This window comes from Lissotriton helveticus, chromosome 1_1 (genome assembly GCF_964261635.1).
Source record: "Lissotriton helveticus chromosome 1_1, aLisHel1.1, whole genome shotgun sequence".
NCBI lineage: Eukaryota > Metazoa > Chordata > Amphibia > Caudata > Salamandridae > Lissotriton > Lissotriton helveticus.
The window spans coordinates 481,141,904-481,161,102 of NC_136057.1; positions in this window are offsets into that span (position 1 = coordinate 481,141,904).

Here is a 19,199-nt window from a genome sequence, read left to right on the forward strand (position 1 = left end):
GGCACATCGGGCTACCAGTCCCTGCAATTTTGCCACGTTTGGTGGAAAACCATTCAGCCGTTCGGGCTAAAAGTGAGTCCAACCGCCCTATGGAAATTAACATGGGGAAAACACGTTTTGGGACCCCCCCTTTTATCTCGGCCCCCGCTTGACGAATCCCCCCCAAACTTTCAGGGAAGGACCGGAGCGCCGCGAGGCAAAGTTAAGGAAAATTTCAGGAAGATTCCTCAACCGGCGCCAAGGTTATTCCCAATAGAATGTTGCGATTTCCCTATGGAAAACAATCCTAACTATATATACCTACTGGCTATCGCCAGTAGGTTTTATATATATATATATATATATATATATATATATATATTCACTGAAAAAACCATTGTTTCAGGCCTTATGTAGTTAGGAATTAGCATTTAAAAAACCTTTGAAATTCACTGAAAAAACCATAGGTTTCAGGAGTTATATAGTTAGGAATTAGCTTTTAAAAAAACCATTGAAATTCACTGAAAAAACTATAAGTTTTAGTGGTGTTATAGTTAGCTGGACATTTTACTCATACAAAACCATTGAAATTGCTCCTATATAGTTAGTTGGACTAACTATATTTCGCGCACCCGCAATCCACTGCTGATGATGTCACATATTACATCATTCATGACATGGTCAGTGACATCACTGATGACATCACTGATGACATCTCAAATGACATCACTGATGACATCATCCAGTGACTGTGTGTTTCTGTAAAGTTTAAATATGTTTTACATATTGAAGAATGAGTAGATGTATAAGTGTCTGGATGAAGGATTTAGTAGGTGCGTGACTGACTGTATAAGTGAGTGAGTGATTAAATGTATCTTACTGAATGCATGGGTTAGTGACTAAACTGTCTGAATGTGTGCATCAGTATGTCTGCTGTTGTGTAAGATGCTGTATGTGTTGATCAGTAGCTATATGAGTGGCTATATGGGTCATTGATTGGTTGCCCAAGTATTCGTATATGAGACTGTGTCTGTGTGTGGGTGATTGGGAGGTGTGGAAACAGCTGTATGGGCGGTTTACTGTGTGCATTGGTGTGTTGGTGAGTGAATGTATATCTCAGTGCTACATGTCCAAGTAAGTATTTATTTTTTTATAAAGGCTTTTGTAGCGCGCTCAATTACTAAGAAAATAGTATCCTGGCGCATATGTAAAACACAGTGCATGTGAGAGTTGGTATATATAAATGCCTATACATGAGAGCCAGTGATTATGCAAGTGGCTGTATGGATCAATGTGTACTTGTATCAGTGATTGTTTAAGAGAGTAAGTATGTGTTAGTATATGTTTGAATAAGTAAGGTGTTGTGTGTATAACTGTATAGATGAGGAAATGGGAGTGTGATTGATTTTTTGCATGACTGACTAGGTGTGTGAGAAACTCCATGGATGAGTGAAAGTGTGTGAGTGTCTCTATAGGTGTATGAGTGCATATGATAGTGTTGTATTGATGAGTGACTGTATGTATGAGTGATTCTATGGGTGAATGAGTGAATGTGTGTGTAGACCTAGGAATCAGTGAGTGCGTATGTAGTAACTGGTATTGGTGTGTCAATGGATTCAAGAATGGTAGTCTGTATTTAACACTGGGTGTATCAAAGGTTATATTAGAGTGTGAGCAGGTGCATCGTATTATCACATGAATGATATCATCAGTGATATGATCAGTGATGTCAAATGAGATGTCATCAGTGATGTCATCAGTGATGTCATTTGAGATGTCATCAGTGATGTCATCAGTGATGTCACTGACCATGTCATGAATGATGTAATATGTGACATGATCAGCAGTGGATTGCGGGTGCGCGAAATATAGTTAGTCCAACCAACTATATAGGAGCAATTTCAATGGTTTTGTATGAGTAAAATGTCCAGCTAACTATAACACCACTAAAACTTATAGTTTTTTCAGTGAATTTCAATGTTTTTTTAAATGCTAATACCTAACTATATATGATCTGAAACCCATGGTTTTTTCAGTGAATTTCCAAGGTTTTTTAAATGCTAATACCTAACTATATATGACCTGAAACCTATGGTTTTTTCAGTGAATTTGCAAGGTTTTTTAAATGCTAATTCCTAACTATATATGGCCTGAAACCTATGGTTTTTTCAGTGAATTTCAAAGGTTTTTTAAATGCTAATTCTATTAGCGGATAACGTTTAAATATATTAATATCCTAGTGGGACCACTTGAGCAGCCCCCTTTTTGTGTTCTACACGTTTGTTTTTCTGCTTTTTTGTGCCTCAGTCTATTAAGACCCAAGATGGATGCCAACACTTCCTGGTTAGAAGTGTTGACAGCCAATGAGCATGCAGCTTTCTCGGGAAGGCATGCTGATTGGCTGTCACTGTCTGGCAACACTAGCACAAGATAGATGCCAACACCTCCTGGTTAGAAGTGTTGACAGCCAATGACCATCCAGCTTTCTCGGGAAGGCATGCTGATTGGCTGCCGCTGTCTGTCAACACTCAAAACCAGGAAGTGTTGGCAGCCATCTTGTGCCTCGTTAGAACCAAGGCACAATAAAGCAGTGAAACAAAGGTGTGAAACTTGCAAAGGGGCCAGAGTAGAATCACCCCGACCCCCTAGGCCTGCTCAGGGGGTCCCACAAAGACCCCAAAGGCAAAGGCAATTTGCAAATTGTAAATGTCGGGGTATGCGTACCGTGCGCGTACCCCGCGATTTAAAAATAAAAAAAAAATGTTTTTTGCCTTGGGGGTCCTTGTGGGACCCCCTGAGCAGGTCTAGGGGGTCGGGGTGCTTTTACCCTGCCCCTTTTTTGAGTTCTACACGTTTGTTTTTCTGCTTTCCTGTGCCTCAGTCTACCGAGGCACAAGATGGCTGCCAACAGTTTCTGTTTTGGAGTGTTGACAGACATTGGCAGCCAATCAGAATGCATCTCGAGCTCAAAAGGTAAGCTTACAGTAAGCTTACACGTAAGCTGCTATAGATATATACATTTTTTTGAACCTAAATTACTCAAAATCCACTGGAGCACATATCTTGAGACATAGCAAAGGCACATCGGGCTACCAGTCCCTACAATTTTGCCAAGTTTGGTGAAAATCCATTCAGCCGTTCGAGCTAAAAGTGCGACCGACCGCCCTATGGAAATTAACATTGGGAAAACACGTTTTGGGACCCCCTTTTATCTCGGCCCCCGCTTGACGGATCCCCCCCAAACTTTCAGGGAAGGACCGGAGCGCCGCGAGGCAAAGTTGCTGAAAAACTCAGGCAGATTCCTCAACCGGCGCAAAAGTTATTCCCAATAGAATGTTGCGATTTCCTTAAGGAAATCAATCCTAACTATATATACCTACTGGCTATCGCCAGTAGGTAATATATATATATATATATATATATATATATATATATATATATATATATATATATATATACAGTCTCGCATTTGACTGCCCCCACTCTTCGTTTGTCTTGGAGCGACAGGCTACTGCAGTATGCAAGGGGACCTAGGGCAGACACGCTTGTTTCACCTAACCTTTGACCCACCAGACTCACCTGTAATTTGCGCCCATCCTATGATGTTACTCACTCCCCCAAACCACCAACCCGACGCTGCCAACGAGGTGACTGCTGGGAAATGTAGTTTGTTTCATTTCTTCACGAACTTCTGAGTGTGCCTATCGCATGAGGGGGAGGAGACCCAGGTGCAATTAAGTACTTTACACAGGAGGAGCTAATATGGGGTGTGTCATTTGCAGCGAAGGGCACTGAAGAAGGCTTCCACGCCGAAATGCATCCGCCGCCGCTGGGGTCTGATGGAATAAAGTTGTGGTTTGCACAAGACTCCCCTTGTGGCCTTTGATCTTTTCTCGCAAAGGATGTTCCAGTCATATATATATATATATATATATATATATTCACTGAAAAAACCATAGGTTTCACACCAGTTATAGTTAGGAATTAGCATTTAAAAAACCTATTAAATTCATTGAAAAAACCATAGGTTTCACACCTGTTATAGTTAGCTGGAAATTTTACTCGCATAAAACCATTGAACTTCCCACGTTATAGTTAGTTGGACTTACTATAACTTGCGCGTGCAATGCACTGCTGATGACGTCACATATTACATCACTCATGACATGGTCAGTGACATCACTCATGACATCACTGATGACACCATTCAGTGAATGTGTGTCTGTCTGAAAAATAAATATGTGTTATATATGTATATGTAAAAGTTGATGGAAGAATAAATGTTTAAATAAGTGTTTACATGGATGTTTTAAAAAAAAAATTGATTGGTTAACTGGTTTATTAAGTGTATCTTAGTGAATACATATATTAGAGAGTAATGTTTAAATATTTAAATATATGTATTAGTGTTTCACTTTGTGTATAAGTGGCTGCATGGGTTGGTGAGTAGCTACATGTGTATGTATATGGGTTATTAGATGTTTTTCTTAGTATCAGTATGAGTGTTTGTATGGTTTGGTGGGGGTATTACTTAGCACATAGATGCATGAATGACTGACTCTCTCTTTGTATGTGTTTTGAAGACAGCATATGTGCAGGACTGTATAGGTGGATGAGTGTGTATATGTGTGTGTGTTAGTGAGTGAATGACTGTCTCACTAGTGTCTTTATCAGTACCTACATATGTTTTAATCTAGTATATGTGAATATTGATGTATATAAGTGAGTATATGTGAGAGTCAGAGATTGTAAGAGTTCCTGTTTAAATAAGTATGTGTTTCTATAAGTGATTGTTTAAGAGAGTTAATTTGCATGTGTGAGTATGTGTGAGAGTATCTTTTGGATGACTGTCGGTGTGTAACAGGATGTATAGGTGTATCATTACATATGATGAGTGAGTATATGTATGTGTGACTATATAGAACTGTTGGTGAATGAGTGGATGTGTATATAGATGGTGGAATTATTGAATTGGTTGTTGTAACTGGTATGGGTATCTCCTTTTTTTTGAAAATTTTAGTTTCTATTATTGAATATGTGTTTCAAGGGTTACATTACAGTGAAAGGAGGTCTGTCACTCTGTCACAAGGATGGTGTCATCAGTGATGTCATGAGTGATGTCACTGACCATGTCATGAGTGATGTAATATGTGAAGTCATCAGCAGTGCATTGCACGCGCAAGTTATAGTGAGTCCAACTATTTATAACGTGGGAATTTCAATGGTTTTATGCAAGTAAAATTTCCAGCTAACTATAACAGGTGTGAAACCTATGGTTTTTTCAGTGAATTTAATAGGTTTTTTAAATGCTAATTCCTAACTATAGCTGGTGTGAAACCTATGGTTTTTTCAGTGAATTTCATAGGTTTTTTTAATGCTAATTCATAACTATAACTGGTGTGAAACCTATGTTTTTTTCAGTGAATTTTAATGGTTGTTTAATAGCAAATCTTTATAGGTATAGAAAGTGAAAAATGTTAAAAAGAATTTTATATTGTATGAATATGTTAATTTTTTTTTTTTTTTTTTAACACAGGGGCGCTCACGGGGCGCGTACTGGTGAACGCACGGGTAAGCGCAATATTACGGTGTGCCCCGGGGCGCGTACCGGGGAGCGTCCCGGGAGCGCTATTTTCGCGAACAAAAACAACATCGTGACGTATCGCGTAGACGCGTGATGCGTCATATGACGCACAGTGTAATCGCAACCGAAAGCACGCGATCGCATATGATCGCGGAACGTCCTGACGCGCTTACGCTACGCACCCGCGGGCACGCCCCGGTGCGCGACTACGGGCGCACCCCGGGGCGCGTAGCGTAAGTGCGTCGGGTCATGTGACCTGAAAATAACACTTTCTATTGGTGCAGAACAGTTTTGGTTTCCAAATGAGTAAAGCCTGGGTCTTGTGACCTGAAAATAACACTTTCTATTGGTGCAGAACAGTTTTGGTTTCCCAATGAGTAAAGCCTGGGTTTTGTGACCTGAAAATAACACTTCTGATTGGTTCAGGACAGTTTTTTTTCTCCAAATGATGAAAAACCCCACCTTTCTTTCTTATTCTGACTTTGTCCTTTGACTGAGGAAGACCTGTTTCAGCTATAGAGACAATTCTTTTGTACTTTGAAATGGCTATTGTAGCAGCAACAGCTGGAGCATCTGCACCACCACCACCACCACCACCATCACCAAGAGGACCACCACAACAATACCTTGGTGGTGAAGAAGAGGAGGAGGAGGAAGAGGAGGAGGAGGAGGGAAGAACATGGCTGCCTGAACAAAATACCCCATACAAGCCAAAAGAACACATTGTATGGGAGTTTTTTTCACTTCCAGAGGGTAAGAAAAAAGTTAATGCGGCCAAGGTAACATGTCGAATCTGTGGTGCAGAACTCTCAAGGGGCAACCCAAATAAAAAATATTCCTTTGGTAATAATACCATGATTCGACATATGACCCGGAAGCATCCTAACAACTATTCTCGTGCAGAGATCAGGGAACTGGCCAGTCACCTCCCCCAGTGTTCAAGGACCACCTCCAAAAGAAAGCAACCCACTCAATCGGGACCAGAAACAACGGAGACGATGCCTTGTATTCAGCCACGATTTGCTAATTTTAGAATCACATGTACTGAATGTGGCAAGCTCATCGCCTATGGTGAAAAGAGCGTAAAGCACAAATGCCCCAAAGAAAAGTAATTTTTTCCATTTTTTGTTTTTTGCTCCAGTTGAGCCATTTTCAATTCCCCTTTCTTTTGTTTTTCCCTATAAAAAATACAAAAAAATATAAAACTGTTTTGAAAAGCCAAAAAAAGTACAAAATGTTCAAAAAACATAAAAAATATATAAAACAACAAAAAGAAGAAAAAACTGTTCTTTTTAGAACTACCTTTCACTTATAAATTAAACCTATATTTTTAAAGAATCTCCCCCCAAAAAAAGAAAAAAAAATTTAATGAAGCAGTTAGCATGAGGGAAGAACACAAAGAGAGTTATATTAAGAGAAAAAGAGCTACAGGATGAACACAGAGGGATTGTTTATTACATAGTAAAAAATAGAGAAGGTGTAATTGGATGAAAGTGAGAAAAGTAAAATGACTAAAGGAGCGAAAGAAAGGAAGAGAGAGGAAGAACACTAAAGTAGAGATAGTGGGAGAATGTGAGTGGCTGTTAAAAGAAAAAGAAAGGACAGTAAAAAATGGAGAATGAAGGGTAGTGGCGGAACCAGGATAAATGAAGAACGGTGAGGGAGGGTGAGAAAAGACCAGTTAGTATAAGTAAAGAGGGGTGAAAGAGGGGGAAAAATTGAATTAGGATAAGACATGGGGAGTGACAAAGAGAAAGGACAAAGAGAGTAAAGAAAGCAGTACCTGAATGGGTTTGAGTGAAACAGCAAAGAAAGATAAGTAATGCAGTGTGTGTGACTTATAGGGAGTCAGTGGGTGTAGGTCGGGGTGTGGGTGTGTAAGGTGTGTCTGTGGATGTGGCTGTGTGGGGTGTTTCGGTGTGGGTGGAGGTGAGGGTGTGTGAAATATGTGTGAGGAGTGTATGACTGTGGGGTGTATATGTGTTCGATGTATGTGTATGTATGGAATGTGTGTGTGTGTGAGAGGAGTGTGTGTGGGAGGATTTTTTGTGTGTATGAGGTGTGTGTGTGGGGTGTGTGTGGGGTGTATGTTAGAGGTGTGTGTATGTGTTGGGAGGGGAATGAGGTGTGTGTGTAGGAGTAAGGTAAATAATTAAGAAAAAGAGAATGAGTGAAGAAGCAAAGGAAGGGAACAGAGGGTAAGTGAAGTAAAGAATAGGGATTGAAAGATGTTGAATATGAGAGGGGAAACAGGGAAAGGGGAGTAAACATGTAGAATAAGAATAAGTGAGGGAAGCAGAGTAAAGACACAGGAGTGAGGTTGGTTGAGAAAATGTTAGTAAGCTTAAAGCAAAGGGTGATGACAAAATACATTTTTTTAGTCATACTTACCATATAATAAGTGTAACTAATTAAAATTTTTAAGTACTCTTTGTATCTGTGAAAGACATAAGAAAAAATAAGGTATAATCACTAAAATACGTATTTTACATTAAATGATACAAATGAAGAGGTAAAAAATCATAACAGTGTATTTAGAAATAAAGTAAGAGTGAAGCACACAAAAAGGGAAATAAAGTAAGGTAGAAGGATAAAAATAGAAAAAAAGTAATAGAAGGAGAGCAATTTACTAAGAGTAAGGCATATAGATTCACTGACAGAGAGGAAGAGAAGAACAGAGAAATGAACTGTAGGTAAGAAAGATACTAAAAGAATGTGTGTTAGCAAAACTAAGTCAGGAAACAGTAGTAAGTAAAAAGATAATAACAGAGATGGAAAAGACTCTAATTAAGAATGATTTTAGAAGAATAAGGAATAGAAGATAACTAAGAGTAAGTGAAGAACAGTCATAGAGTGAAGGGATGAAGAGAGAGAGAATAATATACAATGATTGAGGGAAATGCAGTGAGGAAGTTAGTAAAGAGACACACTAAGAGAAATACTGAGTGAGGTGGAGTACAATGAGTGAGCAAAGGAAATGAGTAAGGGAGCAAAATAAGAAAACAGAGGAGAAAACGACTAAAACAGTGGTAATGAGAGAAACTAATTTGGTGATGAAAGTAAAGAGAAGGACATTGAAAGAAAGGAAATGAGGGATACTAATGGAACCAGAGTAAAAGAAATAGGATGAAGAACGATGACAGAGGAGCAGTGAAGTTGTTGTAAAAGAAATGATGGAAGGTAGATAAACACAATTGAACACAACACAAGGAGAGTGAGGCACTGAGGACATAGAGGTAGTGAACGAAAAATAGGGAGAAGAGCTCAAAAGAAAAGAGTAAACAAAGATAAGCGAGGGAGAGTGGGTGATTTATAGTAATAAAGTGCGACTATACCGCTGAGTGAGTAAAGAGAAATTAGTAAAAGAACACACTAAGAAAATATGGAAAAGGGAAGTAAAGTAGAGAGACTGAAAGCTGAAAAGTTATGCAAGGGAGAGAAGGGATGCAGACAGTTGAAATGAGAATGGGGTTGAAAGAGAGTAAAGAAAGAAATTATAAGTGAGTAAAAAGAGCTTAAAGAGGGTGGAAAAAGAAAAGTGAGTGTGAGACAATGAGAATATAATTTAAATTACAGAATAAAAACTATAGATTAACTTGTACAACATGTTACATAGTTTATTTTTGCTGTTCTCAGAATATATTGAATTTCACTTAAAAAAGTGAGTTCAAACTACTCATCATATTACAGCGGGGAAAAAAAACACAATCACAAAGATTGTGTTTTAAAAAAACCCATTCAAAGTTACAAATAACAAATATACACTAATCTTTGATTTACTTACTTTTCCTTTAGGCCAAATAGTATATCATGAAGGTCCGCTTCTCGTTGGAAAGTACTCTGCTGTTTACTAAAAATTCCATTTCATCGACTTTCTAGAAGAAAAGCCCCAAGAACATCTGAAATATTTTCATTATTTTCATATACTCTTTTTTCACTCATGATTCTTTGCTCATTCCTTAACATTTCCTCAAGGCCAAATAATGTTAGATGTATGGGCATATTTTCAAATTAATTTGAAGAAACTCTGAAATTACCGTTTTTAAATAGCAAACTAACCTTAATTAACTGCTCCCGTCTTCATACGCCAATTACCTTTACTTAAATTTTGGTTCTAAAAACACTAGATATGAATTTTTTAAGTCAAAAGGCAAACGTTGTTTAAAAGTCAAATGAGTATCGTTACAAAGGGTCCATCCTTTGCAACTTTTTAAATAGCTTGTGTAATGCCCTGATGTTGTTGAAGGACCGTCATGATAAATAATAGCTACAGTTCCAAATGTTCTTCCCGAAATGGATAACTGAGAAGCCACAACATTTTTAATAGAAGTTGTCAATTTCGTTCCATCAGCTCTACATCGTTGGAACATTAAAATGACATAGTGACCGTAACTTTGTAGAAATAATGTGGACAGCATTGCAGACTTACATTGGGTACACACCATATTGTGATCAGCTGCTTTAACTAGATTATTGAAAGACACTGATTTGCAGTCTGGTAAAGTCAAATATATAAATCTTTCAGTGTCTATTCTAGTACTACTTGATGAAGTACAGTTATCACAGTCATGTTGCCATTGATAAGAAATGTTAAAAAGATTTTTTATATCTACTCCTTCATCTTGCAATACATCAAATATATACGTTAAAAATTCCTGACAATCCTGCTGAATTATCTGTGAAAATTGATTTTGACCAGAACATATGTCTAGAAGATTTCTAATTTCTGAAACACTTTCTATTTTTGCCCTATCACTGCTACATTTCTCTAACACAGAATTCAATAAACAGCACAATGTTTGATCCCGATTTTCAACAATCTGTTTTTGTAAATTTTGAAGAAAAAAAACAACATTAACTACTACATTAGCATAGCAGTTGACACCAGAACTGTTTTCAAAATGAAATCCAACAACATCTTCAACAGAATGCTTTTTCTTACTCTTTACAATTACACTTTTATCTACTTTTTACTTTTTTGCTAGTACCTCACTGCAATTAATCTCATTTCTTCTTTTTCGGCCTACCACACGTTTTTCAAACAGAGGATTTTGAGGCAAATGTGGAGCATACTCTCTTCTTAACCTATTGTATTCTTTAACACAATCTAGATCAGCAGAAATCTTTGTTTCATCACACTCAATCAAGTACAATCCTGATAAAGTTCTGACTCGTGATAATGCAACATATGCCATACCCTCTTTAAACACAAAACTTTCAATGTTCACCAAAGCACTATCTACACTTAAACCTTGAGATTTATGAATTGTCACTGCATATGCCAAACAAACAGGAAACTGTTTTCGGCGAACATATAAGTCTTTCACAAGCAAAAATCTAGCTGAACAACGACAAATTTGTTCTATTTCGTCAATGCCATCAAATTTAATTTTTAAAATTTCAATTCCATCTCTATTTTTGTAATTCACACAACCAACAACATGACCCATTGCTCCATTTACCAGACCTCTTTCAACATTTAAATTCCTTCTCAAAATGATACGACAATTTAAACACACATTGAGAGTCTTTTCAAAACCAGCAGTTTTAGATATAGTCTTCTCTAATGAATCCAATTTTGATTTCAAATTTTCTGACAAAATAATTGTTGCTCCCATATGCTCTATTTTATCTATAGCTTCCAGTTTCACTATCTCTTCATTTTCTAACTCCAACATTTTGTTGTTGAACATGGAACATTCTTTCAGAGTAGGCATCAAACATATGGCAGATTTCTTCTCGTTAATTTTCTTAAAAATATTCTCTGGAAGAATGTTTTCATTTGGGTACAAATTAGAAATTAATCGTCCATGTAAAACTTCTTTCCCATGCTGACTTATTTTTCCGATTCTTACATCTTGTAGAATATTTTTATAATCTTCATCCTTTGCCTGCCGCATATTTTGGAGTAGTTCTGCATATTTGAAATTTAACCATATATTAACGTTTCCAATGCTTCCTAGGCACTTCCTGGTATCTTCATGCGTGACCATTTTAAACACTGGTTGACCTTTCACTGGAGTCAACTGCAGTAGATCTCCAAAAACAATAATGTGTTTTCCTCCAAATAAGACATCATAGTCTGTTCTAAGAATTTCTTGCATTCTCAAATGCACAAAAGCAAGCATTACATTTGAGACCATGCTTACTTCATCAATGATAAGAAGTTTCATTTTCTTCAGGATTCTCGAAACTTCACAGCACACATCTCCAGATAGCTTGTGGTATTGCAATTTGTTATCATGCTCTACTGGCAGCATCAGTAAATGATGTAAAGTAATCCCTTTAATATTTTGTGCTGCCAGCCCAGTTGGAGCAGTAACAACACAAGATAGCGGTGATTCAGTCCTTTTCTGCAGATAAGTTGCAATTGCTTTAATCAGAAAACTTTTTCCAGTTCCCGCTTCTCCACTCACGTACAGTCGAACAGGCTTAAATGATGTACATGAGCACTCTTTCTTCTCATGACTGAATCCATGTTCAACCTGTTCTGTGACTTCGTCATATATCTGTTTCTGCTCAAAGTTTAATTGTTTTACCAAATCTTCTAAATTAATGATATCCTCTTGAGCTTGCTCCATAGCTCTTTCCACCTCATCCATGGCAGTGGCAGCTTCATTTTGGATAATTGGTCCTCCTAGTGGATCCTGACTCAATGAAGCAGAACTCTGACTGCCTTGAGAACTGTCTCTCGCAATCTCTGCAGCAATTGTTGCTTCTTGCTCTATTTCTTCATTCAACATTTGCAGATAATTTGGAAAAACAGGACATTCCATGGTATCCTTGGTTGCATTAAAAGAGTCTTCATAACAGAGAAAATCTCCAAGTAGTTCCTCTTCTTCACGCCATGGCTTAAAGAGTTGCAAAGGAGCCAAATAGTAAAATTCTCTTTTATCTGGATTTTCACAACTCAATTTTTGATGATTAATCAAATTACCTTTTTTCTGTTTCACTAAACATCCTTCACATCCAATCACAGCATATATTATTGATATCTTCTCTGATGTTCCTCTTATAAATATATCTTTGCAGAACTTCATAGAGACAAGCGTTCTCAAGGTGTGGACTTCTGTTTGGATAGTATGTATCCAACATGTTTGTCTTCAGAATATCTGTGCTTTCTGGTTCTTTCTCTGCCAAATACTCTATCTCTTGTACAGATTTCAAAACTCGGTTTTGTGTTGCAGCAAGACCTAGACTTATCCAAATGATGGTTCTAGATTTGGCATAGAGACTTACTGATGACAATCGATCAGAACATTCATATGCTCCAATTTCTCGATGCGACAACATCTTCAGACTGTAACTATATAATTTCTTGCTTAGACTCTTTTCATGTGAAATGTCCTCCCACATTTCCTTCAGTTCTGTCTTTTCTTTTTTTGTGATGTAAGACGTCACATATCGAGCCACAGCAATAGAGTTGTCAGCAACAAATTGAATATCCATGTTAGCATTCCACATGGACAAAATCACTGGGTTGTAGTCGTTGATGTACTTGGAGTCTTCGTTTCTTTTTAAATTGTATGTATTTTTTGGTGACTTCCTAGTCACAGTATGTCGCAGAGAAGACATCAAATTATTTACTCTTCCTTTAGAAATCACTGGTCGTGGAAAGCCAAAACGACATTTTGTGTAGAACTTGTCCTTTTTTCTGAATTTTCGACGACAGTACTTTCCACAACGATGGGATTGAAAGCGTAAAACTTGTTGCCTTAAACTGTTTTGTTTGGTAGTTTTCGGAACAGCACATGTTGAATACTCTTCAATGAAGCTCATCACTGTCTCATCCGAATCTGTTCCAAATTTGGGTGCATCCACAACAACATATGTATATGAGGAGCACCTCTCGCTTGATACTCCTTTCTCCAAAAGAAATCCAAAACCTCTCCAAGGGGAGGATTTTTTTTGTTGGTAATAAAAGACATCATAGCTTCAAATCTATGATTGAAATATCTGCATACATTCACTGGATCCAAAGAACACAGTTCTCCAGCAGTTTTGAATTCTATATTTTGAATATTTGCATTTGCCTCTCGTAGAAATTGAAGTAAGTCGTTCCATGCATACTCGGCACAGCTAAGAGTGAGGAACCATGTAGGAGTTCCTAAGTTTCTTAGCATACATTTCAAGTCCCCATGACGACGGAACCAATACTCGTTTGTACCACGCTGACAAGTCATGAGATTGATTAAATGGGATTCCAAAATATTATCTTGCATATTCACTTTCTCCATAAAGTCCCTCGCTGAAACATTTTGCAAATGTGCTCCACTTTTCAGTATATGGTTTACTGCATAAGAAAGCCCAGACAAGTCACTTTCATACAGTAGATGAAACAAATATGGAATGCATTGACGAAACCTTGGATCTTCAGCATATAATCTTAAAGTTCGGTATTCAGATGCAGGAATTTGTAGTGGTCGATCGTCATATCGTCCACCTCGACCTGTTGGAAATAAATGTGGAAAACAACGAGCTTCCAAACTTTCTTCCCATACACTAATGGGACTTCCTTTTGCTGCTTTCATTGGAAACAAGTCAATTGCATTCCCCATCACTTCTTTGGAATGCAAAGGATGAACAGTATAATGTTCATATATTTCTTCACTTCTTGATACATCAACTTTTTCAATTTGGCCAGCTGAACAATCACTGTCTTCATCTGCAGCTCTTTCTTCTGCCTCAACACACACATGTTTGTAGTACTCATTGTTTTTGACCAAATACAACGTTGCCTTTTTGACTTTCCTAACATCCACTAAATCTTGCCAGATTTTCTTACTCTTTGTCGCAACCCCAATAACTAGAATAACCAGAGGTTCCTCTTCCACTTTCTCTACACCAATGGTATCAATATTTTTCTTGAAATCTAGAGGCAAATAAACAACTCTTCCTTTTAATCCTCTCTGTAAATCTGAAGGAGGCAATTTCCCTATCTTAGGCTCCATGCGAACAATTGCCTGAAAAGGATGGACACATTGTATCAAAATAGACTCATATGTAATTAAATCCATCAATTCAGGAGGAATGTCTATCAACTCCAGATTATTATGAACAGCTCTAGCAGGCATTCTGTTTTGATTTAATTTATCATAACAATATTTACAAATACGCTGATCAGAACTCAAATCAAAACAATTCTCCACCCACAACGAAAGTAGCAAAATCCTTCCACTCATAATTATTTATCTTTTCACTTTTTACGTATAAATCAACTAATCTAGTTTGATGCTTATAATGAGTTCGTCGACAACACACACAAGTAAAATTTGGCCTTTCACTTGATTTCACCTTAAACCTGGTAACTTCCTGGTCAAACTTTTCTGTACTTGAAATCTGTACATTATCTTCCACAATACCTTGAATTTCTGTGTCAATTTCTACACTGTCCTCTTTTTCACCAAAATAAGAAATCTCAATTTCTTCACAAATCTTCTTCACATCTAATTCAGTTCCATACAAAAGAGCACTGTTTAATTGTTTAAGCTTAAGTGCTGGACTTTTTGCATAATACAACATTCTCACTAATTTCCTCATTTTGGTATGATGCACTGCTAACATCCTAAAATGATGAAAAACACTTTGACAGACTTTTCTAGAAAGACAAGCCAGTGAATGGCCTTGCAAACCTGTCTTTTCTCTCACTCTGCAAGGATCTAAATCTTGCAACAACTTTATTTTCTGCTTCAGACTTTTCTTACTATATGTACGTAAGAAATTACAAAACAAATCAATTGATTCCTGTCGCACACTACAAATACGACTACACTTCCAAGTGTACACTGGACAATTAGTACGTCTCCCTAAAACTACATCAGTTAACACCTCTTCTGGTTCTCTAGGCACAAGTTTCTCTTTTTCAATCGGACAACCGTCTTTCACCTCATACGCTCGACCACTGGTGTCAACTGCATGCACTAAATCATTCTCCTGAAAGTAACTCTCCTCATTAAAAAATGGCTCACAACTTGAACTGTGCATCCATTCTCCTGAAAAAACTTTACAAAAATTAGTCCGATTAAATACTCTTTTCCATCTACTGTTTGATTAAAAAACCTCAATTGTCTTGTTAAGTGTCCTAATTCTATTGATTATTAAAATAAATAATTTTTTCTTAACTTCAAAAGCCTGATCAACAATCTTCTCTACATTTTTCTTTTTCTTATATAAAGCAGCTCTCTGTTTGCCTTTCCTAATGTTTTTTAACAAATTTAAAACCACCCTATTGTGAAACATTCGTTTACGAATGTCTCTAAACTGATTCTGCCTTCTATTCCGATACATATTATTCTCTCCTGCTCCAGTGTTATAATTTTTTGAGGGCCTCTCCTTCCTTTTCAAAATTACTCTCTCCTTCTCTTTTTCTACATGCTGTCCAACATTTATTTTTTTTCTACATACGTTCTGTAAAAAAGATTTGGTTATCTTACCAGGAGCTTCTTTCCTGTTTTTTGAAGTCTTTGTTGTGGAGGACTGCTGTAATTCCAATGCTGTTTTTGTTCTAAACCGTACTTCAATTTTGTTTGTTCTTTGCCTTGAGGGCATCGTTCCTTACTCTTGAAATCTTGTTTTCAATCTGTGTTAAAGAAAAAAAATAGCACATTATAGACCACTACTATCAAACAACAAAGCAATGACAAAAAGCAAACAATCTATTCAGGGTTACAGATCAACCGCTATATGTATCAACAAACCATTTTGCATTTCCTAAATAGCGAATTTTAAGGAATCGCTATTTAGGAAATGCAAAACGGTATGTATGTACAAAATCGCTTTCCAATAGCGATTCCTTAGCATTCCTAATTTGAGATTAGCAAATTGTCATTCGCAAATTACCCCTTCATTTCCATGGGCCAGGAGGCCCATAGGAATGAAAGTGCAATTAGCAATTAGCAATTTGCTGATCGCAAATTAGGGATTTTTCCAAGGGTGCAGGGGTGTCTCAAGAACACCCTGCTGCACCCCTGAAAAAGACATTTGGGGGCATATGGCGCACATACATGCCCTAAGGGCATGTATGGGCGTCATATGGCACCTTTGGTTTTTTTCAAAAAAGCTTTTTGATAAGAATTCGCAAATTACCACCAACTAGAAGTTGGTGGTAATTTGCTAATCCTTAATGGCATTTTTTCCATAATATTTGTTTGATACATTGCATTTAAGGAATCGCAAAATTTGCAATTCCTTAAATGCAATCGCAAAATAAGGATTAGCAAATTTTGCTAATCCTTATTTTGCATCAAACTTGTTTGATACATTCCATTTGTCTATTTAGCATTCGCAAAGGCCGAAATTCGCAGAATTTCGGCCTTTGCGAATGCTAAATAGCTTGATACATATAGCGGCAAGTGAGGATTCTCCAGGGGTGCAGAAGAAGTGAGACATACATTGAAGAGTGTAGTGGAAGAGAGGTATGTCCACAAGTACAAAGAAAGTGACACCTGTGTCTAAGAGTGCAGTAGGGGATAGGCTTCATGAAGCCTAGTCCACTGCACTCTTAGACACAGGTCTCACCACCTAACCTCTCCAAGAAAAGCCTCTCTCCCACTACAGTCTTGAACATAGGCCTCACCTCCTCTGTCCCTCTGGACATTCCTCACCTCATCTGCACAATCTACTTCCTAATCTGAGGTAACACAGGTGACATGATTGTGAAAAGGTCAAATTTTTGTATCTAATCATTCACACACTATTTATTTTTTCTCAAAAATGTGAAAGACATTAATTTGGCCCAAAAATGTTTCAGTAGTGTAATGAAAAGCTTATACATATGACCTTTTCTCTGTTTTTTCAAATCTTATTTTAAAAAAAGATTATGAGGCCTAAGCAGGAATGCAGATGTAATGAAGCTTGTACAGGGGAGCTCAAAAGGTGAGGCTTGTGTCCAAGAGTGCAGTGGACAGGACTAAACTGGAGTAGTGTACAAAAAAAAGATGAACCTCATTTATAAAGCCCTGCATCAGTTTTCCACTGCTGATGCGTCACTTTTTGTGACGCATCGGCGGCATAAAACATATGCCTTGTTGCGCCATATTTAAAAAGTGTATATGAGAAGTTAAAAATAAGTGAGGGAGTAGAGGAGGCTATGAAAAAGATAACAGAATGTAATAAAGATCTGGAGTCCTTTATCTCCTACCTGAATAAACGAAAAACCGATAAACTTAATAAAGATAAAAGGTATTATTCTGAAGAAACAACATATCCGTATCTAGGTAAAGATTTTTATCAACAAAATCACTACAGGGATGAATCCAGGAACATTCAGCAACGTGTGAATAATTTCACGGATACGTCAGATTCCGAAGGTGAAAGCACCAACGGGAACCAATATGAGTCTGATGGTGGTTTTAATTCCTACACTGGTTCCCGCCCCTACCAGCGCCCTTTTTTATCCAACAGGGGGCCTCGACGTGGTCGCCCCAGAGTGAGATTCCAAGGTCAGGGTCAAAACAGGGGAAACTATCAGAACCATCAACAACAACAGATACAACACCATCAATACCCCCACCAACAGCAACACCAACCACTTCCGCAGCAGGAACCTCATTTCATCAGGGAGACCCGGAACAGGCAGTACTGGGGTCAGGGAATGTAATACCAATTTTTAATCTGTCTAGTGTAGACCTTGACATCCATAGTGAAACCTTGTTGTCCAAGGGTCTCTCCTTTGTACCACAGACCCATGCAAATATATTTGATTTATATAGGGACATTATTTCCTTTTTTAGAAAAATTAGGTTAAGGAAATTCTTCCAAGACAGGGAAACTGTTGAAGGTGATTACATTAGACATAGAGAAATCACACTACCTTCCACTTTTAGTCCAGGCTTGGAACAATTAGGTCCGGAGGTGGCCACATTTGAATTGGTAGTCCTCCAGAAATTGGAAAAATCCCTAACATTTGTTCCTAAACCCGTCTATAACTTAAGTAGAGAGGAATCTTTGGCCTTGAAAAGAATAATGGAAAACAAGGAATTGACCATAAAAGCGTGCGACAAAGGGGGTGGCATTGTCGTATTGGATTCTTGTAAATATGAATGCAATATGCTTACAATGCTGAATGATAGTTCCACCTATCAAAAAATTCAGACTAATCCCCTAAAAGATATTGTCAAGAAAATTCAACTTCTAACTAAGGAAGCACGAAATAATGGTGATATCACCAATCAGGAATATGAATTTTTAAACACCAACAGCAATAAAACAGCCTGTATCTATGGCCTCCCTAAGATACACAAGAGCTCCTCTAATCCGCCATATAGACCAATCGTATCTACGATTGGAACACCAACCGAGGCCTTGTCCAAATTTGCAGATCACTTTTTAAGACCACATATCTCTAAGATTAAATCATATGTCAAGGACACGGGACACATGATTAATATTGTTGAAGATCTAGATTTTACCCCCTATAGAGATATCCTGGTCACTATGGACATCACGTCCTTGTATAGTAACATCCCTATTGATGGAGCTATAAGGGCAACGGATCAGTTCATAGATAAGTACAACATTGAGTGTCCAAAGAGCTTTTTAATTGACTGTCTATACATCATTCTAACAGAGAATATTATTGAGTTTGGCGATTCCATCTATCGCCAACTTAGAGGAGTCAGTATGGGTGCCTCAGTTG